The sequence below is a fragment of the Nipponia nippon genome, unplaced genomic scaffold, assembly GCF_047370975.1.
Source record: "Nipponia nippon isolate SJK-2023a ecotype South Korea unplaced genomic scaffold, ASM4737097v1 scaffold_5, whole genome shotgun sequence".
NCBI lineage: Eukaryota > Metazoa > Chordata > Aves > Pelecaniformes > Threskiornithidae > Nipponia > Nipponia nippon.
In genome coordinates, this window is record NW_028262369.1 from 64,756,090 (window position 1) to 64,780,325 (window position 24,236).

Consider the following 24,236-nt stretch of genomic DNA (forward strand, 5'->3'; position numbering starts at 1 on the left):
ATGAAAACTATCAAAGCAAAAGAAGTTAGCAGGACCTATGTCTCCTGAGCCATCTTTTGGTGAAAGACTGGCATGGGTTACAAGCAAATGTATTACAGGGTACCTTATGCATGACAGAAAGATGAGACAGATAATAGCAAAAAAGTGATCAGGATTCCTAAGGGAACTGAAATGGAAGCTGAATGCCAATGCATGTCTCTAAAGAATTAATAATCACTTTGCAACAAAAAAAGTGTCCTTTTACATCCTGTCTGCTTTGGACTAAGGTTAGGATGAGAAAAGAGAAGAACAAGAGACATTCTAAGAATGGGAAAGAATAGGTGTTGCCATAGAAAATGCAGGACAGGAAAGCCCTGTCCCCTTTGGGCAGGTGTCTGGGATGGACAGACAACCATTGGTGCCAGGAACAGAGTTGAGTTAAGGTGAACGTTGAAGAGGGACACAAAAAATGGGGTAGATAATGGCTGCCTTATGCAACCTGAGGGCTCACAGCATCGATTTCCTACACTTTAGCTCGAGCTTGGCAGTTTCTGCCACCATATCCTACATTTGCATAACAACTTTTTGTGTCTTTTCTCTTAACACAATCCCCACAACCCTTATGTGGCCCGAGTTTCTCCTGCTGGACAAGACAACATTTGGAACATTTCTAAAGCTAATCCTGTTACTGCATCTGCTCTGTAGCCAGCTGTGCTACAGACCTCCCTTTTCTGATATACATGTAGGTCAAGACAACCAAAATTGATGCCTTCTTGCCAATATCTCTGCCTGAAACGTGACAGCTGTATGTAACACCTTCACCTGACACAGAATGAATTGTGATCAATATACTTCTCTGCCTCTTTGAGGCAAAAAAAAAAAAAGGTTGCTCTTAATAACTTTTATAAACTTGTTTTACTTTCAAATAAAATTTGCTTGTCATTCTTTCATCTCTGAGGTTGTATTTACATTCTTCTCCAACATGAAATGGTAAATGAAAATCCTCTAGTGACCTCCTCTAAATCACTCTCATTCAATATGCTTTTGCTATGCTCTTTGTTATCCCTCTTCTATCTAAACTGAATGAACATATCTTTCTGATCTCTTCTTTTAGGGGAATCTTTCCTTGTTTAATCTTATTGATTGCCCACTTGTGTCCTATCCGATTGACAGGAAGTGAACTGGGCATTGTGTTCAAGGCAATGCACCCCTTTAATTTATATTGTTTGCACTGTATTTTCATTAATTTCACCCCGTTCTTTCATCATTACAATCTAAAATAATTTTGAATCTTTCCATCTTATTTTCTTAATAATATCTTCCTAGAACAGCTTGTCATCAGTGTTTTGCCTCAAGTACGGTTTCCTTCTCCCTTATTTGTACACAAAGCCCATGGTTTCACAAAGCAACCCTGGAGAATTACTGCTGATGGAATTGGCTGATACTGTTTTAAACCTTAATCTAAACCCAAATATATTTATCACCTGTTATTTCTTGGAGGTTTTAATGAACACTTTAGACTCCTCAGCAAATTTGTTTCAGCAAAGCAACAAACAAAACCAGAAAATTCAAACAGATTTTGGAACCTCAATTACATACTAAGTATCTTCAAAGCACATAATACATTTTTAAAAAAAATCAATTATAGTATAATACTGCAATCCATAAATAAAGAGGCAACCTATTGAAATTTAGCTTTCTTAGGTGGAAGCAACAGGCATTATTACCATAAGTAATGCTTGCAGTATCAGCAAAATATATGAAGATAACTTGTTCATTCAAAAATGTTCATTAATGTAACTTGATTCTTGAAGGTAATTACAAGATAATCCTATCTTTCTCCTACCCCCTAATAATTAATCTGTCTGGGTTTTTTTGCAGCTTGTCTCATCTAACTGTCTCTCCCTGGAGAACTCCGAGACCCATGAGCTTTTCTGTGAGTGCAGTGGTCAGTCAATGCAGAGCTCACTGTGGGTCAGAGCCTAAGGGTAGATTAGCAATCAAGAATTTCACTGAAAACATGACATAGAAATTTTATCATGAAAACTGAACATGCCCGTTAATAATACAAAAAGCCTTTGAACAGGCTTAATTCAAAGAAAAACCTTGCACTAATAGAAGCTCTCTGCCAATTTACTCCAGTGGAAGAATTGTCTCATTTCATTTCTTGCTACCTTTTTCTTCTCTACTGGGTGCAGCTGGAGGAGGATTAAAACATTCAGACATGGGAAAAAGGAAACCAATCCAAGCACTTGGCATAAAGGAGAGCTATCTCCACCTCTATCCCCTTGAAGAAAGCTACTGAAAAATATCCTTTCTTATTCTTCTAAATTCCTTTGCTGCCTTCTCTCTTTCTGAAGAGTTCATCCTCACAGAAGGGAGGCACACTTTAGTTGCTCTCTTCACTCCAGAGAAGCTGGCAGACTTAAAAGGCAAGGATTCCCTGTCACCCATTAAATATTGAGACAGACAAAAGAAGAGCCTGAATTTAAAAAAAAAAAAAAAAAAAAAAAGGCAAATTTTCCACACCACATGGCTTGGAACTATATAGCACAGAAACAAACCACTGCAGTCTGGCATTGCTTTATTGGTAGCGCTATGAAATATTTCAACTGATCATAAAAGAAATGCTACTGTACAACAGCTACCCAAAACCTCTTCTCATTTTGGAAGCTGTTTTGTTTATGCTGACACCTGCTCCACAGGAAAACAGATGATTTCAAACTAGTCATTTGCCTGGCACAAATAAAAGTCACAAGACAAACAGACTTTGTCGAATTTCATTGAGGTATTTATATCTGCTAATACAAAAACCAAATACGATCTCTCTACTTATTTTTTGGATAGAGAAATGTGCTGCAGGCTGCATGAAGAAATAGACTATCAGGAAGCTTGATTTCTTTGAAGAGCTGGAGATGGAGATTTCTGCATCTATTCACCTGCATAAATTTGGTCATATTTGTAATAGTTGGCAATGACAAATAAAAACCTGCAGTCCCTTTTCCATAAAGTTATTTCCAACTTAAATAAAATGAAATTTTACCCTTCTACTAAAGACCAAAATTAAAATCTACTAGTGATCCAACAACTGCTTTTTTGTTTGTGTGCTGAATGGTGTCCTTGACTGGAATGCCACAAAGTAAGAAAACCAGCTTACAAAATAGCATATGATACACAACCCATGCCTAATTGTGATCACCCAGAATACTGGTCATTCTTCCTATCCCCATCCACCCTCATACAAAAACTCTGCTTTTTCATGCAATAGTTTGACTAGATTCCTTTAGGAAATAAAGTACCTTTGTGAGTTATGTTACTTACTACCTTGAGTTCTAGTCTCTGTTTAGCTGGCTTACTCATTTAAATCACACAGCTTGTTACACTGGATTTTTCTGGGTTAAAGGAGGAACACATTACTAGTGTCTAGAAGCCTCATGACTTTTTCTGCATAACAAGCAGTTCCCATAAGGTGAATGCCATTTCACCTAAATTTTTTTAGTAGCAAACAAAAAAAAAATAAAAACCAGAAAAGGCTTATTTTCCTTTGATGAAGCTCATTATTATATTCAGTTTAAAATTTGAATATTATCTTAAAGGAGAGGAGAAATTTATGTCTTCACTTTCTTGCTTGAGATGCACCATTCTTGATCAAAACTAGAAGGATTTTTACAGACTCTATAATAAAATCTTGTCAAGACGTATGTTGAACAGGCAAGGAATAACAGAATACGTAGAAAGACTACACAAGATTAAATAAAGAATTCTTGCTTGAATCACGTGGTACCACAGCTATAATTTGTTATATTTTTGAAGTGAGGTAGTATAAGATTTATTTTATTGTTCACGTGGAAATTGGAGCAGAAGCATGCTCCTGGAGCATGGAAATAATATACCATGCTAGTAGAAAAAAACCTTTGGCTAGGTAATGCATGGAACATTATTGGGAAGTATAAGCTGTGCAGTATGAACCAAAGTCAAGTCAAATCTACCTAGCTGTATTTTCTAGAGACTCAGAGCAGTTAAGCCTCATCAGCTGCAGCTCATGTCTTCTGTGAAGGTTATGACAAGCTGCCTTTTCAATTCCTCCAATCCTAGACTGGAACAACAACTGAAATCACCAAGAACACAGCCTTTTAAAAGGTAGAAGATGAGGTGCATCAATTTGCAGTGATCACTTTGCAGTGACACAAGATTACATTACAAAGGAATTAATATTCCCATTGCTTTCCTATCCCTTCACCCAATCCCTGCTGTGTTCTGCTTACAATGAAGTTTGACCTCACTATGTGGAAGGGAGAATTATTAAACAACAGCTTTGTATTGTAGGTCCTCTAATGAGACCTAAATACAAATAACAATTAAGTTCTTAGCTGAAATAGTTGAGATACAGAAGTTCAGACGAAGACAGTAGGACTTTCCAGTTTTGAGTGTGTCAGGAACCTTTTCTTTCTATTCCCCCCCGCCCCCTTCCTGATGTTGTACGCTTAATAGCACTGGTCCACTTTAGTATATTTTTAGGGTGTTTGGGATTGGGGGAGCGTGTGTGTTTATTACTGTGTTTAAAAAACAAATACATATATGCCATTATCTTACAAGGATAGTGACCTTATTTTCAAAGCACTTTGATAGGAAGTGCCATATGCAGGCTGGGAATTGTTCTTCGAAGTTTGTTTTCAGAGTTGGGTTTGGTTGCTTGTTTTTTTTGTGGGGTTTTTTTGTTTTGTTTTGAATTTCCTTCATGTTAAGGGTGACCTGTGCTACTAATAACATCTGTCCAGAAAGGGGAGGAGGGAGAAGTAATTTGCTTGATTCTTTGTATGTGGTCAGACAGACAATGAACTCACAGAAGAGATTAAGGGGTGACAAGGAGACAGCTCAGCCTGTATTCACTGTGCAGATCTGTAGAAAAATTTGGTCAATAATAATTTCACATTCAGAAAAACAAGCTAGAAAGCCCAAAGTACAGTCAAAGGCCATCCCCTGCTGCATTTATCAATAAATCAGAATGCACAGGTCTCCACTTTATAAACTAAATTGCACACGGAACTGTTATTAGCCAGTTATACAGAGAAACTGTACAGTCACAGCAAGAAGCTTCAGCTTTATAAAACAAAAAAAATACAATTACAGACCATGCAATAAGTATTCTTTCCATATAGGCAGAACTACTTGCTCTTCATTTATTATTTCCTTGCACTGGTAACAAAATAAAGCAAAAAAACAACCCTCTTGGGCCTTGTGTCCATAAACAGAATGACAGTATCTTTCCACCCTACCCTATGTGGCACTACTTACTTTATGCAGAGAGAGTAGACAAGGAACTATCTTAATTAGCCTGGAGTACAGGTTTTCCGAATGATGTACAGGAGGCATTACTGAGCTATGTTTGACATACAGTGTATATCTCACATATTTAGAGTGCATTTGGACTGTGATACTGCAGCAGTAATTACTGGATGAACATAAATCCACTAGTACTATTACTAGCCTGGAAAACCTAGGCAGTCATAGAAAAGACACTAACAAGTTCCTTTCCCCTCGAGTAAATCCAGTGCTAGGGTCAACTTAATGTGACAACAACTCTGAAAAGCCAGCCTGTATAGCATATACTACATTGTTGAATTTCTGTAGTAATATTTAAACTGCAGTACAGATTAGCTTCTAAAAATTCATTCAAGCAAAGCACAAAATGTTATCCCTTTTTCCCCCCCAATCAAATATTCTCCATTCCAGGAAAGTCCAACATTTAATCCAATGAAATAGTTTTTACCTTAGACCTAGTAATGTATTTTATGGCTTCAGGTTTTGGTATATACTTTGTATGGCTTATCTGAGATGGTCTGACTTATCATTAAAAAAAGAAAACCAAAACAAAAAACCTTGTTTAAGCTATATGTAAATTCCTGCACAAAATATTAAAATGAAATTTTGTTGGCACTGGCATACTAGTACATTTTCTGTTCAAAGAACTCATGCATTTGTTACTTTGGAGATACTTTCTATAGGAGACCTAGGCAACCCGAGTTCTCATACCTTGCTCATTTAAAAGGTCAGTAATTACAGCACTTTTGCCCAATGCCAACATATGAATCGTTCCATATAAATGAGAGACTGGATCAAAATTGTACTAGGTACTTAGAACTCTCAGCCATGTTTGTGTAAGTTTAAGGGTGAACACCGACTCCATGTTTTTAATCAGTAAAAACACACTTCCTAAAGCATACAATATTCATCTATGAATAAAGATGAAATTTGACACTACGAAAAGCCTTCTATTTGTTTCCCAGCCCTTTCGTTACACAAAAAAAAGGGTAAAACCTTGCAAAACTTACACTTTTTGAAAACTGTATCTCATTAAGGTTTGTCATGCTTGCTGATTATTCAGTTTCATACTAAATATTTCTTCAATAAAACAGTGTATTATAACAATTTTTGACCCAAAATTGAAAATTTAAAATATTTGTAGGAGCTGCTATGCAATTGTCACAAATAGTCTAATTTTCCATAAATATGGAATCCATTTGCTAATCCTGGTCACAGATCTAAATATATTTCCTTTAAATACCTATAGGTGGTGCTGAAATACAATTGTTTCTTAAAAAAAAAGTGATAATCGCGAAGTAACTCTGCAGCAAAGCTACCCATGAAGATAGATAGCCTTCTTGGTTGTGTAGATTTACTTCAGTGAAATGTAGCTGAATCAGAAATCAGACTGAAGTTCATTATCTGTGTTTTCCTGAGGTACTTCTTACAATAGATTTTCTCATATGGTCATGTCTTACAGCCAAGACTGTTTACAAGACTGAAGTTGCAAAATGTTAAGGGTATTTTTAAATTGTTGGACGTACCCAATAACAACAATGTAAACCATGAAAATGTAGCTGTCATGAATATGGCATAACTACAAAGAAAAAGAAACAAACATGTTTCCCCAAGAATTTCCCTTTCAGGTTGCACATTTCATCCTGATAATCACAAATTTCACCATTTGGTATAAATTATGACAATGCAGCTACTAATAGCAGCTCTCTGGGAATAAGCCCAGTTTGCTGAAATGAAGCAGAACTAACTAGCTTCTCCACAAACATATAATGGAAAAGAACAAAATCTTTGCCAGGCACAATTAACATGTGGTAACTTGATAATCAACACCAGATGAATCCATATTTTCTGGTTTCAAAAAATACTTGATAATTCCACATTAGTGATTATTTATAGAAAAACTCCAAAGTGTTTGCAATTATGAACATACTTTATGTTAAAAGTCATAGCTTGAGCCATTTCCTGTAATGCTAACACTTTACACTTAATTTCCAAGCTTTATTCAGCCTTTTAAAATTATGAAACTTAAGTAAACAAGTTACAATAAGAAAACAAACAACTTTAATAGTTCTAGAATATTTTTAAAGATAAGGCACAGCAAAAAAATTATGTTGGCAAAAATTTGCATAAATAATTAAATGTTTATAATGTTTGTGAACAAAGTTTTATGCATGTCATGAAAAACAACTGAACAACATAAAACATGAATGGGAAGGGACCCCGTGGTCCCTGAATCCAGCTCCATCCATCTCAAAAGTAGTTATAGAACAAAAGTCAAAGCATGCAGAACATCAAATTGCCTCTCCCTCCTCTTGCAACATAAACTGCAAGCCACAGATGTGCTTTTCCTCAGTGCATCATAAAACCCAAAGAATGAAACACAGAAAGCTACATTTAGCCCTCAATTAAGAGGAGAAAGAAAGAAATCATATGACTGATACATGAAGTTTCTAAAAGAATAGGAATTTTATTTGGTAAAAATAGTATGGAAACTGGCATTTATTCTAGTTTTCCTTTAATTGAAAAGTTAAGCTACTTTCAGAAAAAAGTAGGTTGCATGGGAAGTAGAATTCACACAAAAAGGAAGACTCTTTACACTGGAGTTCTTCACAAAGAGGTACACCACCTTTTCACTCAGCATGTTCTTTTGATTAAAATGTAATACATGGTTTCTTCCCCCCCCATCTTCCAGATGTTAAACTCTTCCTTGTAGCTCATTTGGAAGTTTAAATAAGATTTTAACATGATTAAGATGCAGTAAGGCAGCATACAAAGACAAGTTTAAAGGGGAATATGAATTCCACATACACCATGCCGTGGCCTCAGAGCTAATGCAGGCTCTTGCTCTAAACATGAAAGGACATTATCTTCAGGCCTTCAGAAAATATAAACAAATATCATTAAACTTGGCAATGCCATCACACTGAAAAAAAGTTGAAAACCTGCACAGGATGAACAACTTGGTTATGACAGAAGATATGCCAAAGGAAATATTTGCCCACTTCTCCTCAGCGATCTTTTTGGATTACAGGGCATCTTTAGTATTCACTTTTGCTTCCTAATGTCTTCCTGAACCTGGTGTCACATATTTTAGTGGCAAAAAGAGGATTAAGAATTAGTAGTAATATAGAAAACTAATTCTTAAGAAAAACAAGAGAAGGGTAAGTAGCAAAGTCCACTAACTACTGTCTGATCTTTGACAAACTTCTATAAACCTAGAGGCAAGCCTAAAACAGATTTAGAATGCTTAAAGAAGCTACAAAAAAGTGGACTTTCTCAGAATGAAAACAGTTATAAGTGCATTGCTCTCCCAGCTATACACAGAGTAGACAGCATAAATCAGATATGTTGTGGTTAATGTATACAATTATACTTAATTATACTTCTGTTAAATAGTTTGATTGCACAGGAAGTGTTTAAGGTAGTATGAATGAGTCATTAGATTTGATAGAAGAGCATTATTTGGCAACACTTAGATTAATTGAAGTTGTTAGGAAAGGACTTCAAAACTTGGGTTGTACAGGTACAGTGCTAATGAATACTGTGGCATGGATCAATCATTCCATAGGCAGACAATGAGTTAAAATGCAGACATTTGTAATGATCTGTATGCATTGAGATCGTAGCTCAATATTTTCATTAAAATCAGAAAAACTAAAACAAAGAAAAATTCCAAAACAAAGTAAATTTCAAGCTCTGCTAACTCAAAAAGATACAGCTGAACTTGACCAGTTCATTTTGCATAAGGTATCTTTCAAGGTTTCACCAACTTCGAGGTTTAGTACATTAATCAGTATACCACCTGGTGGGTGGTCTGGTCATACCCTACCTACATAGGGTAAGACTCTACATGTATAATTTTTTTTGAGAGCTATAGAACATAATTTTGAAATTGAATGGTGAACTCTCTCAACTGTTAGGCATTATTTACTGTGGTGTCACTTTACCTCTACTTGTATGAACCTGAATTTGGGTCATAATGTTTTTCATAACGGCACTATCTCTCCCTTGCAAATTTGGATATATTTAAACAGCATCTTTTACCAACCAGCGTAGACAAAAAGGTAAATTTGGCCATCCATATAATCCAACTGTATAAAAATGTGACGCTTTTTCGCATAGATCAGTCTGGCTCCTTTGATGTGAGTGGAAATTAATGAAAATAAATTTTAATTTATATAGGAGGGCCACAAAGATGAAGGTGCTGGAGCACCTCCCATATGAGGACCTGCTGAGAGAGTTGGGGTTGTTTAGTGTGAGAAAGAGAAGGCTCCACGGAGACCTTCCAGTACTTAAAGGGGCCTACAGGGAAGATGGGGAGAGACTGTTTATCAGCGAGTGTAGCGATAGGACAAGGAGTAACAGTTTTAAACTGAAAGATGGTAGATTTAGATATTTGGAAGAAATTCTTTACTGTGAGGATGGTGAGGCGCTGGAACAGGTTGCCCAGAGAAGTTGTGGATGCCCCATCCCTGGAGTGTTCGAGGGCAGGCTGGATGAGGCTTTGAGCAACCTAGTCTAGTGGAAGGTGTCCTTGCTCATGCAGGGGTATTGGAACTAGATAATCTTTAAGGTCCCTTCCAACCCAAACTATTCTATGATAGGTTGGAAACCTGATTCAATAACCTGTTTTATCAGTTTAGCACATAAGCAAACCCTGAACTGACAGCTACATGTTCCAAATACACCCTAAAAAGTCAAATGCAAAAATTGCCCCTGCTTAAGTATAATTCTGAAAAAAAAAAAAAAATCCAGTTTGGTTATGTGAATTATATAAACAGCCAAGACAATCACCATGCATTAAAATGTTTGTGGTAATCTGGCACAGCTATATACCTCTGAGGGTTCATAAACACATCTTGAGAGACCTAGAGGAGGTCTCTAGGTTAATGTCTTAATTGTCTCATTTAATTGGCTGTTTATAAATGATCCTTTCTCTGACTTGACTCCCCTTCCAAATATCAAATCTTACATGGATGACTACTTCTCATTCGGCCCATTCTGTGTATTCTACTTGTCTTTGACAGTGTACTATTTTTTCATACTTCCCTACATATTTAGGGTGGGAAAAGAGAACATCTGGCACATATATAGCCATTCATCTGAGAAGCTGAGGGGAAACAAGAAAGTAACTACAACCAGATTTGAGCCATCAGCACTGAAGTTGAAACTTTATCTAATCTCCCACTGTTTTTCCAATTGCAAAAAGAACTAGTGTTCTCATTTGTCAAATTCTCACTGCAGACAGATCAGATAGGATATTCCACTCACTACTTTTATTTTTAATGTCCCCTGAAGCTGCTTGGTACTGGAGAGAATTGAGATAAGTTATTATTCCTAATGTATACTATGCATAGATCAAAATCTAGAGTTTAAGGCTTGCCTAGCTTGTATTGTCAAAAAACAAGTCAAGATCACAGCTCTTTTGACACAGGGTTTCAAAACTTCTTAGGACCAACTACATATTGGTACTGGGAAACCAGTTTTCATTCTTGGATCTTCACAGAGAAGACAAACTTCATTGAGGGCTGCCCCTCTCCCTTGGGAGCTGCTTTAAAGCCAAAGCTCTTACCCTTGGTCCCCACCTGAGCTACACTGCAGAAGTGTTGCAGCCATGCCTGTGCCCAGTCATTGATCCAGACCCCAACCCACACACTGATTTGTCTCTTGACCTCAGACCCACCTCATCACTATGTAACTCTCCTGGCAATCACTGGGCCTCATCTGACCCTGGTTATTCTCTCGAGGCCTGATCCCAACTCTGTCTTGCTGACTTAACTTCCCAGCTTGACCTTGCACCTGCCTCATCACCACAGACTTGTCTGATGATCTGGACTCTTAGCTCACCCTGCTTGCCATCACCAGGGCTGACCCTGCTTGCCCTACTCTCATACTGTGGGACTGTACTGGTGAAGTCACTGCCCTTGCCTGCCTTATTGTGCTTAGCTCCCGGTTTCTCTTCCCTTGCGGAGCAACCTGCCTTTTCCACTTCCTGACAACCTGATGCATTTTTTCTTTAGTGGATGTTGCATTTTACAGCTAAAATGCATATTACAGTCTAAAAGGCCTCTACCTCCAAAAGGTCGATGTCCTGTTCTCTCCCAGTCTCCTACCTTTCTTCCTCCTTTTGTTTCCAGCCATCACAGCCACCCTTCTATTGCACCCTTCTGTCCTTCTCACTCAACTCACTAACACTCAGTAAAGAAATCAACATGTTTGTTCAGAGAAAGGGGAGGTGATCACACACCCAGGTGGACGTGTGAGGGAAGGAAGGAGAAGGGACTCTCCCCTTTTGGTGACAGTGAGTTGCTGCACTGGCTCACCACAACTTCTCTTTCAGTTTCCTTATTTCACAGTGCATCTTAGATCTCCCTTTTCCTTTAGTCAAGGCATAATTCTCAACCTTGCAAGTCCTCATCTACCACTATAAAATCTTTAAAAGGACACACATCAAAAAAAAAAAAAAGAGGAACACACTGGTGTATTAAATCTAAGCACAGCTGGAAGTGAGCAGAAACATGTTTTTCTCACCATTCTTTTCCCTCTAGCACAGTGTCAGTGGTTTTTTCCTTACTGCTTTCAGAAATACCTTCAAACTCTCATCTACCTTTTCTACATATTCCCCATTTGAAGGAGTTCCTACATGACTATGATCAGCAATAAAAACCATAAGTCATGTTCCTGTCTTCAGTCTCCCTGCTACCCTACCTACACCTATGCTATATATAGACATCAGCTGCTGAATCAAGAAATCTGCATCAGCAATGGCAAACAGCTCTCAAAACACAAAAGAACCACTGCATATTTATCAACAAAGCATATGAAGTAAGAGAGATAAACAATGTACCATTTTTTTCAAAGTTCAGATTGGCTCATGATGTTATTCACGGCACGTATAAAGGGATATATGTAAAGACCAGATATTTTGGAGTTGAAAGCTCATTACTTAGGTAGGGGAACACCAAAGTGACTGTAAGAAAAAACAGGCCACACTTCCAAGACAGACTACTTGAAAAGGAATCCTCTGCAAAGTTTAACCATTCTACTAACTAATTACAGAACAAAAGTGGTACTGTTCAATACAGAATTATTTTACCAAACGTAAAAATTGAATTTATTCATTCATATAAAACTTGGGAGGATTTTACTTCTATCTAATGTGCTAATCTCAGACTGAAGTTTGAAGTCTCTTCTCAAACCAATTTACTGACCAATATCATGTCTATTAACGGTAAAGCTGTAGAAGAGAGGCTAAAATTGAAATAATCATATTAATTATCATGGCAATATCTTGAAGTACACGTAAAATTCTGGTCTAACTGTAACATAACGATTTCTCTTGAATAAAGGTACTGCTGATAGTGTTGGTGACTAAGTAATTCTTTACACTGCTCATGGACCCTTTCTCTGAAAAGCCTCAAAAAGGTCACTGATACAAAAAGAAAGCCAAATCTGAGCAAAAGACAAACGTAGCCTGGTAACAGCTGTTGAAAAATCATAATTTCTTTTCTTTCTGCTCTATAAATATCATGTTTTGGTCAGTGTGGCCATGCCTAATATTTTGGAGAAAACAAGCTATGATCTCTAAATTTGCAAAGCTTTAGAGTCACAACCTGAATAAGATTCCACAAAGGAAGAGCGAAAGAATAGATCAGTCCATATACTCAGTGCTGGTCAGAAGCAATGAAATCAATGTTGATCAATTTGTATGTACTTTTATGGTGGAAGAAGAGATACATACTGCTTATGTAGCCTATTCTATTCCTGGAGAGACAGGGAAAGACAAAGGAACAACCTCTGTGTGACACTTCTCCTTTAACAACTCTGTCCATCAGAATCCATCAGAAATGTGTTAAGCCTCATTATCTAATCCCATCATATCATTTGGGGGAAGCCCCTAGGAGTGTTTCCATCAGTCTGTCATTTGATCATCAGTAACCACAGAGTAAAAGAGAAAGTTTAGAAGTAGTTATTTTCACAGGCTAGCCTGGAGGGAAAGGGGCTTTCATGGGCTGCCTTGGGACCTACTAGTGCCACAGGAAGAAAATCCCAAGCCTTAAACACACCGCCTGGCCAATATTCTATGAATGGTTTTACTACCAGTCTTGGAAACTAATAAATCCTCTGTATCATTCTAATGATTAACCATATCCAATGCACAGTTCTGTTAAATGCACTTACCATTCACATCTAGTCTTTTAGAACCAGGTAAGGAATAAAACTACCTCTTATGTTGCATCTGATTGTGTAACTGAAATTTTCATTCATTCTATTATTTCCCATTAACCCAGACTGAGGTCAGACTGTTGTAGCATTGTGTTTATGGATACAGAAGTTAGTTTCTATACTAGAAGTGCTCCCAACAGCATATTTAAAACCATTCAAGTGTTCATGTGGGTTATTGTTTCCTTTTATTTTTTTTAATTCATGATATCAACACCTAGACAAAAAGGTGTTTTCACACTCAAAGCAAACCCAGTGGCAGCAGAAACATTTTTTTCTTACCTACAAGTTTATTTAGCAGTTTATATATATGGCAAACAGATGCTGCTACTCTAATTTATTCATAACATACTGTTCTAGAGAGGCACTGAGCAGACTTGTTTGACCTTCACCACCCCTTATCTCTTCTGCAATACATATGTTCTAGTCACAAAACTCAAAAAGCACTTTGTGGTGCTAGCAGATACTGCTTACACCCACTAATGAAAACATCCCTTTCCTTCTCCTCCTGCCACAAAGCAGCTAATAGTTTTCATGAGGTACAAAGCAGAACAAAGGCATTGCTTCTGTAATCACTTAATTAGTAACTTATTCCCAACCATACACAATTCTGCTCTCTCTCTCATCAGGATGTGACATACATGACATCTCCAAATTATTTAAAAACTTGCGTACTTACTATCCTCATCAGTTAAGTCGCCGAACACCGCTAACAAAGTCTATCACAGTGAAAGGCACTCTAAGTTGACCCTAACATTTCCAGTATTTTAGAAAGCCCCCACTTCCATGCAAACCTGACCTGAAAGTGAGCTCAGCACATGCAGTTCCTGCAGTTCCCACCTGCCCATGAGCTGTGACTGTTCCAGCTTCTCCACAAGCATGTGTTGAGTCACAGGCAGCACTGCTCTTCTGAAAACCACCTATAACGCAATGGCAAAGACAACATTTTTAGGCAGCTTCAAACATGTGAGTAAAGTATTACTTTTTCTACACACATAGTAAAAGTTTGATCATGATATTGGTAAGTCATTCATTATTTGACCCTGCTCCTTCTGTAACACTGCATTAACCTGAACGGAAGACTACTGAACTTAAAGCAACCCACATTTTACAGTTAAATTAAAACAAACAAACAAACGCCCACCACCACAACACAAAACCACACAGAAAATACAAAACAAACCCTCTTTTTGTAAGTTAAACGCAGTATTTCCGAAAGCACCCCCTTTTGGGTGTGCCTAAAGATTTTCACAGCGAGCGGGGGTACGAGACCCTCAGCCCCTTCCTGCCTGCCGGCGCACCTCCCCCCAGCTGCCAACCTTCTCGCGCACCACACCCGCCGAGCTACGGCAGCGCCACGCGCCAGCCCGCGTGTGGCACTGCAGCTCCCATGTCCAACGGTCACTCACCTGTCACCATAATTACTCGTGGGCAGGTGGGCAATCCTGAATTTAGAAGGATCCCTGATTGCTTAAACTGAACCACTTGTGCTCAGAAAGTTGCCCTTCTCTTTGAGTCAGTATGTGCGCGCTGCACAGCTTTTGCTCGTTGCTGTGCAGGTTCCTAAAGGCGATGCCGTGAGCCTTGGCCCAGCTCTTCATACTCAAGGCACCTCTGGGGGAACTGGTCCGGTCATCTACAAAAATATAGGTTAAAAAGTATGGGCAAAATTGCTTGCTAAGTAATATTGATGAAGCAATAAAACTTCAAAAATTTGGACAGAGACAAGCATGAACACAGGAGAGTCAGGGAAGCCATCATGACTGACTTGAAGCTGCCAAGAGAGAAGGAAAGCAGAAAGTGTTAGAGGTACACTGGATGTACCAGTGCGGTCTGGTGCAAGGAGGCTGATAATACAGATCTTCCTCCAGAGGCTGGAAGTGTCTCCCTCTAAGGCAGCTGACAGCTAGTCAAGAATGACTACAGTTCAACAGGCAAAACTTCTCCAGTCACAGAAGGAATGGCTTAGATATAGGCTGTTACTCTCTTCAAATTGAAGGGACCAAACGATGGAATATGCAGAAAGGTAAGACAGAGGTCCCTTTCTCAAAGGATTAAGGGTTATTTTTCAAAGAATCAAGGTTTCAAATGACAGAATAAGACTGCTAGATGTTTTGACACCTCTGGGAAGGTGGTGTATTTTACACAGAACAGAGAACAAAGAATACAATAGCAGTTACACTATACTTTATGTGGCTCAGTTTGACTTCTTTTGTTATTGTTTTATCTTGAGTTCTCTGAGTTCCTGTGAGCCATAATTAGTTCACCTGACACAAGCATCAACATAGCAATCCACACAGCAGTGTGATCCTGACCCTGCCACTGGGACAAGCTGCTGCTTGCAAACGCATTTCAGGTGACACCATTTAGCACAGTGGACTACAGCACTCAAATGTCTGATGAATAACTGAAGTGTTGCAAGTACTCTGATGATTGGATTTCATCCATATCTTAAAGTGCTAGTAACATCTCATTATTTTAATAGTTGAAGTCAAGTTTGGCTCCACTACATAGATGGTATCCTCACAATGTGTTATGGTTGTTTATAATGTTCAAAGCACATTCTGTCATTGCTCTCTGTTACAGGCCAGCTCTGCTTAGAAGCAGTCCAGTGGAGGAGTATTCCAGAAGCAGTTAAATACTGTTCAGTAGAATGAATTTCAGCCAGTTCTCAAACTACATGTTTAAACTCCCTTTAACACTTCTTATTTCCTCCATTTTTATCACTACCCCTGGGCTTGATTGTTTCTCTTGCCTATTCAGGATGATCTCCAAAATATTTGAGATGACATGAGGGAGACCACTGCCTTGCTCACTCCCTTTCCTGCTTTCGCCCCACATCCTCTTGTCCAATCTGCAAACAAGATAACATTTATGGGTTCTTTGGTTCTGAACAAGGGCTTTGCTTTCCATGTTCACAAATAAAAATATTTTGAATTTGTGAAAACAAGGTGTATATTTCTGCTTAGGTCTTTTAAAATGGCCGAATGTGCCAGAGAGCATACGCTGTCAGGCAAGTGGAGATCATACTTTTAGGAAAGCTGAGTCAGATTACTGAAAGTTGAAAACTGGCTAAATAACACCCAACAATCCTAACTTAAGTCACACCAAGGAGAGAATAATCCCTGGAACCTCAGATTTTTTCTGTTGGTCAGCAAATAATTATATAATTGCAGTTGTGCTGATAATATTGTAAGGCTCTACACTCATTTATGTTTGCTTGTGTTGGAGTGAATTACTGTTTAGTAATTATCTTGCCAGGGTCTTGAGTCTGGAGAAATCTCCCATGCTTAAATAATCAAGTGAATACCTTTGCATGCATGCCTGAAAATCAAAGTAGAAGCCTAATGCTCGTCTTGATGAAAAAGTTGAATAAATTGGCAAGAAACTAGGAAACTAAATAAGATTTTTGTATAGCATATGGACTTAGCCAGTTTCAGCAAGTGTGGAGGAGTGCAGATTATTTTGAGCGGGAAGCCCTGAGGTACCTCAGGAAGGACAGCAGAAGGGTTTGAGTGGGAAGCCAAGATACTTTTGCAGGGACAATTCCTCTGTGTTTTTGTAGGAAACTACTTCAGCAAGGAGAGCAGAGCAGTTTGAGCAGGAAGTCCTGAAGTACCTCAGCAAGGTGAGCAGAGGGGTTTGAGGTGGGAGCACTGAGGTACCTCAACAGGGACAGCAGAAGGGGTTGTTTGGGAAGTCCTGAGGAACCTCAGCAAGGAGAGCAGAGGTACTTTTGCAAGGACAATTCCTGTGTCTAGGTAGGAAACACTGTGATGTCTGAGTGGGTACAGCACCAAGGTGAAATGGTGATTTGATGAAAGCAGTTCCAGTGTTTTGTTGGGAAGAGCTGAGGTATCTCAGCAGGGATAGCAGAGGAGTTTGAGAAAGAAGCCCTGAGGTACCTCAGGAAGGACAGCAGAAAGCTTTGGGCAGGAAGCTATGGTTTACCTCAGCAAGGACAGCAGAAGAGTTTGGGTGAAGCCCTGAGGTATGTCAGTGAGGAGATCTGAAGGGTTTGGGCAGGAAGCCCTGAGTTTCCTCAGCAGGGAGAGCAGAGGAGTTTGAGCGGGAATCCCTCAGGTACCTCTGTGCAGCAAGCAGAGAGGAATGAGCAGGAGGAACTGAAGTGGTACTACTGTGTTTAGGCAGGAAATACTGAGTTATATGAGGACTGCAAAAGCATTTGGGTGACAGCTACTACATAATTGATATAAAGAGTATACCAGCTGATTCACTGGGTAAAAAGATCTGAAGAATTATATGAGAAACCTAATGAATCCTCTGGGTGAAGGGGTAGCATGGAACAGGTAGCCCTTGAAGTAAGAACAGTATGAGTAAGAGCAAAAAGCTGAGGAAAATCTTTGCTGGAAAGGGGAAAGAAAAACATAAGTTAGAGTGTGAAGTGACAGGTCTAACCTAGCAAGTGTACAAAGCAGGAAACAGGATGAAGATTTCAGTAGAAAATGCCAAAGCAGCTTTCTTGACTACCACTGGCAGTTCTAACTCTAGGTGCTAGGTAAAATATATTAGAGCTGAATCAAGGGCCATACCTCATTGTTTGAAACGGCGTAGGAAAAAATAATGCTGCATCAAGGAAAGAAAAGAATCTCATCAGACTTTTCAGATCAGCTGGGGACAAGAATTTTGAATTATACTTACAAAAGCAGTAATTCCTTAAAAATTGAGAAAGTAAGCCTTAAGCTCCCAACCTAAAATTTTTATTATTTAGTATCCTTACAGCACAAGAAAAAATATGGGGCTGAGACAGAAAGAAAATTTGTAAGAAAGCAGAGCAAAAAGAAGGAGAAAGGAGAATGGCATTCGGGGCACAGGGACCAGCCCATAATCAGGGCACAGATCATGTAAGAGCATGGCTGGCCCCATTGATGGCCTGCCTGCCTTTGAGCCGGGTGATTCACCCTGTAATCAGGGCTGGGGCCTTGGCCTGTTTTTGGCCCTTTGCTTTGTTGCTCCTGGTGCTGCCTGGGGAGAGTGACAACCCTGTAAGGAGGGTGAATGTCACTGTGTCCTCACTGGAGGGGGACATTGAGCTCTCTGGAACCCATTGCCTGCCCTGTGAGCAGGGTAGAGCACTTACACCCATGGCTTCCTGCCTGCTGGCCATGTGGTCAGGGTGAGCACCCTGTAAGTGGGGTGTTTCACAGCATTGGCCAGCATGCAACCTGTGGAGCTCTCCGTGGTCATCATGAGTGGCTTATCCTCCATGCTGCTTCAGTGCAGGTCTGACCTCATCCTCCTGCTCGTGGGTGAGAGCATTGGTGCCTTGACGCTGGCTGCCCTGGCTTCTCTTCCTCTGCTGGGAAGGCCTTTTAGATGTATGTGCTTGTAGCTGCCTGTGTGTGCGCATGTGCCTGGCTGCATATGTGAGCTTCTTTTGACTGAGTTTCAAAATCACTGCAGTATAGAAAAATGAGGGTTCCCAACACCGGGAGAAGAACCCTATGTGTTAGCAGATAGGTCCTACCTCACAGCCTGAGCAGAGGGAGAGTTCAGGCTTGCCCCTTCTTTCTGTGGGACAGACCTAGGCATAATGGTCTGGGCAATGGGACCTCCGTGTAATCAGGGCTTCACAGTCTCTGCCTATGTGGAGCTCAGTAAGTGCCCTGTAAGCAGGGCTCAGGGGCTGCCGTGCTGCAGCCTGCTGCTTTAGCCAGCAATGACCCCTGCGCCCGTAAGTAAGGGGCAGGTGCAGGAACTGCTGCTGCATGCAGGGGCAGTCCAGGATTTTGTACTGCTTTCTGTCTTGGTATGACCACTCCTCCGCCAGTGGGGTCAAGGTTTCTGCCTGGGCTCCTTAAGACACATAGCGCTGCAGCCAGGATGGCCAGCCCGTCCTGTGGGTGTGGGCTGCTGGAGCCTCCCACTGTGGGGAGGTTGGTACTAGCACTGAGCAGCCAGGGTGACGCCCCTGTCAGCAGGGTGCTGTGTGTCCTCTATGCTCAGCTGGAGCTTCTTGGAGCAGCCCCCTGTAAGCAGGTAGGCAACTCCTGCCCCAAGGCATGGGGCAGAGGTCTGGGGAGCAGGTGGTGCTATCTCTGTAGCCAGGGCTAGCTCCCCAGCTCTTTGGGTGGCCTTTTGCCAGTGTGCTCCGCTGCCTGGCTGTTGAGTCATTTCTGTTGCTCTGGGGGAAGGTAGAGCTCATTGACCCCTCCACCCAGACACTGACCTGCCCATAAGGAGGGTCCAGGTCTCTGCAGCTTCCTGCCCGGCTGGCAGCCTGCTTGGTGTGAGCACCCCTTAAATCTGGTCAAAGGAGCCTTCTCTGCCCTTTGGGACCAGGGCTGCCCTGTAATTTAGGGACTGGCCTATGCCCTGCAAGCTATGTCCCCAGCAAGCCCCCCATAAGCAGGGCTGAAGCCTCTTCCACCACTGCTTTTCCTGCCCAGCTGAACACACCCAGAGTGCCAGCCTCAACACCAACTTCAATTCTGCAGCTGCAGCTCTTATCAAGGCAGCTGAGCAGCTTCCCCCAGTGGAGGCTGGGTCATTATAAGCAGTGGCTGAGCAAAGGGATCCTGGTCCCAGGGCATTTTGGAGTGGCTGGGAGGAAGTTGGCTGTGTTATCTTTGTGACAGGGCAGGGGGCTCTGCTCTCTCTGCCTCTGGTCTTTGTGCTCCCTCAGCTGGCTGGTGAGAGTGATGGCCGTGTAAGGAGGGTGGGAGTCACATGGGAATTGTTCATATTACTGAGGTCTCTGGGGCGGGACACATCCTGTGGGCTTCATGCCCTGCTGCTGTGCAGTGCAGTACAGAGTGTGAGTGCTTATGTGGAGTGGGTATTTCACAATGCTTGTGGTACAGTGGGGCAGCCCTTTTTTGTGCAAACAGTACCTTGATTTCCCCGTAAGAAGGGTTCAGATCTGTGGGGCATCAGTGCCCTCTTGTTAGCTGGCTTCACAGCCTGCCCTTGCCTGTGAGGGTTTGCGTCACAAGACTCAGCTTTGTAGGATGCATGGAGCCTCAGACCCCAGAGCTGACCCTCTTGTCGGGGTTTGGCTCCCTGCCTTAGGGCCTTCATGCCCTGTTGGCAGGCAAGCCAGCACGGCAGCCTTGTAATGTGGGTGGATGCCATGGGCCCAACACCCTCCCCTCCCTGTGGAGGGACAAGGGGAGCCCTTTGAAGGATAGAGCAATGTGAACAGCTTTGTAAAACAGGGCGAGAGATATGCTCTGTGCCTTGATTTTGGCTGCTTTAGTGAGCAGGACAGAAGGAAGACTGTGTGAGGATGGAAGAAATTCCTTCCTATCATTGCTTCTGGCACGACCATGTCCCACTCCTAGAAAGCGTGCTCAGAGTTCTAGACCTCTGCTCTCAGCCTTGTCCCTGGTCAGCAGATGACATACTTCCCTGGGGACTCTGCGCCTGTTCCTAAGGGTGAAGAAGTGGGAAGCGCTGCATAAGCAATAAGACAAATATCTTGATGGCAAGAATCATACTATTCAGAAAAAAATAAAATTAAAGCAACTGTTTGTGGCAGTAATGCACTGCTATAATGGATTCCTGATTTATTTAACATACTTGCTACTCTCTTTCAGCTCTAGCAATAATCAATAATCCTCCCCTCATGGACTCTATACAAATTTTCCTCACAGGGAATACATTCATAACTAGTATTTGATTACAATCGTATTATAGAGATGTGAGGAAAATATATTATGCTATTCTTCATAAAGCCTGTATGCCACATAAAACAAGTATAACTCTCAGTCATGTCACCTCCCATAACTTAGGCTGTGAAGAGCGTGACAAAATTCATCAATTCTTGTTAGTCCCAGTACTAAATACTGTATGAACATATAAATAAACAAAAAAAAAATCCATGTTATTCTTGTCCATGCAAAGTACACATTCGAGCCCTAAGAACTTTATTAATTTATTTTCTGTAGATAATCTTACTCCATGTGTCTTCACTCCCTTTTCCTGATGGTATTTGTGAGCCCTTGAAGAATCACTGACTTCGAGACACAAGAGTGTAAAGGGCAGCCACCACCGTAGCTCAATTAGCCAGTGGCATAATGTAAGTATTTTCACCCTGGCCAACTGTTTACTGAAAATGATATTACCAGCCTGGGTTTACACCTAGTATAAGCCTCCTGTTCAGTCTGAGGGTAATTTTCCTGTGTTCTTACACATCTGCTAGAGTATAAAGAAATGCAGGGAAGACTAGCAATGACCTCTGCAGTAGCAAGGGAGTTCACAACATTTTCCGTTCTCCAATTGTGAGTTTGATGCCCATACTCTTAACATGTTCACTCCTGCTTCCTAAGAACTGGTGGCTACCTTGAGAGCTATATAATGAATCCATAAACAGTGTTAGAAACAACAAAGTAGTATATGTTAGCCTCTAGCATTTTGAGCTGGAGCATAACAGTTGTTCTGTTTCCATTGGATACAAGGCATATCACAGTAACAAACTGTTAAAAAACCCACTAAACTCAAGCAGCACACATATTATTCCAAAACTGAAAAATCTATGTAGCTTCATGCTAATGAAATGTGTCTTAATAGTAATATCTTTGTAGAAAAAATATTGTGGAAATAAAGGTAAAAGAATGCTGCTATGGGACCCAGACTGGTATTAAAATGTAAGGGCTATTTACTGATAAAATATCAATAATGCCACATGGAAAAGGCCTAGGATAAAACACATTTTTAATGTATTTATCCTCTTCCATACATGCAGAGCTCACCATCACAACAGTTTGATTAGAGTATAATGGGGAATAAATATGTTTGTATCTTTCTTCATTCACCAAGCATTTCCCAATTACATGACACTGACACTAAGTTGACCACTTTTGCTGTGTTTGCTTTGATTTCACATGAAGAACAATAAATACGAATGATCTCTTTCATATTCCTTCTCAGCATGTTTGACTATTACTGCTTTTACTCTGAGAATTTACTCTGTTAGAAGAGAATGCTTGTGCCATCCATACATTTCACTGTGGGAAACGTGAGTTACTGTTATTATCGAATTACTTGGTACGTACTGTAGAAACCATGCCATCTAATTTTGCGATAAATACAACCTACAAGAGGGAAGAGATAGAACTCTCTATTTTCGTATTAAGTTTTGAAACAGCAATGAAGATGTTACTCTCAAAATGGTAGATTGGCAGTCCTGAGGAACAGAACTCCTCTGTCTGAAGAACATGGAGGGGGAGAACTCTGTTTTCACAGGACTTTTCATTCTTGCCCAATTCATTTAACAGGAGTTATTGATGGCCATTTAGTCATTATTAGTCTCTGTTATATTTAGACTAGCTATATGAAGGATAAAATTACAGTTGTTACAGAATTATCCACTAAGACATCTCTCCAGGAATTAGTTTTTCATAGCATGAGTGCTTGAGATAAACAATTGCTTCATTAACGTAGTCCTCAATTTTTTGCCCTTCAGTTTTGCTTTACTTAATTAGGCAATGCTCAGATTGAATGAAGCCACCTTCTAAGGCTTCGTCCTGTGAGCTGACTTGTCCTTATTGGTTCTTACTGAAATCCGCCGCCACTGCCCCCTCCCCCCCCACTCCAGGCACTGCTCTTGATTGTGCAATCTCTGATACACAGTAAATCTACCGATTTAAATGGCCTGTAGAAGGTCAAGCAAATGAATATCACAGTTATTCTAGATTAGATGTGAATGTGAACACATAGGGTGTATACACAGCAAAGAATCTATCTCAGGCTATCCTCTGTAAGAAATGAAAGCCTCATTAAATGGAGTAAAATAAAGATTTATGTATCTTGTTTCTTGAGATGTCTAGTAAGTCAAGGTGAGTATGAGTGCAAGTGAAAATGAAGCCCACATTGCTGCAATAAAAGTGATCTATTTATTGTCCAACATAGCCTGTGCCAATTTAGTAATCGCTTTTGTTCTGCTGGTAGCTGGTGATTTTCAGATGTTTCTTTGTTCCATGTAACACCCTTTAAAATAATCTGGTTCTAAGAGCAGATGATGATGCAACTTGGGAACGTTTGCATAAAAAGTTGGTTGTGTGTCAGGATACTAGTGAAAAAAGTATCTTCTGTAGAGTTTCAGTTAAAGACGGAATGATAGTCTGTTAGAGTACACCTTTTGAACAACTTTTCATATACCACAATGCTGGTATAACTTCAAATGCTTAACTAACTTTCTGACATTAGCAGAAAAGTGTACTATAATGAGTACAAATTAATAAGGCTTTGGATTTATTTGGTGGAAAAAATGCTGTGTGAAAAATTCATTGTTGAAAGTGATTATCAGTTACTGATAGGCATTCAAAGTGAAGCAAATAATTTCAAACTAGGACAAATGGCTAGCTCAACTTTGTGCAAAATAGCTTATCTGGTATAAAATCAAATTCTGCCTAGACTGCAGTACATTATCTATTTTATCTCTGAACTTACAAGAGATACTATCACTGTTGCTGAAGTTCTGCCTTTTCTCAAGGAATTTATATTAGCATTTAGAAGGCAAACATGCTATCTTTAATAGTACTGCATGTTAACAATTTTTTTTGTACTTATCTATGAACCACTTTCACTAGAAGCTAAAGTAAACCTGTATTAATGCTGCATGAAAACAGCAGTAGCCACTTCATTTTCCATGCGGTATTAGAAAATAAGAATCATCTTTTAAAGTCTCATCCAAAGCTCATTCATGGTCAATGGAAAGATACTTTTTTTCCTAATGGAAAACTGCTATT

General features: G+C 40.1%; 1 long non-coding RNA gene across 1 annotated transcript in view; it reads right to left on the reverse strand.

Moving 5' to 3' along the window:
• Positions 1 to 18,095: 18,095 nt before the first annotated feature.
• Positions 18,096 to 24,236, reverse strand: part of LOC148052293 (uncharacterized) — a 173,796-nt gene continuing 167,655 nt past the window's right edge. Inside the window, exon 5 of the long non-coding RNA XR_015698924.1 lies at positions 18,096 to 18,111. This is a non-coding gene — a long non-coding RNA (uncharacterized LOC148052293). The remainder of the gene's footprint in view (positions 18,112 to 24,236) is intronic.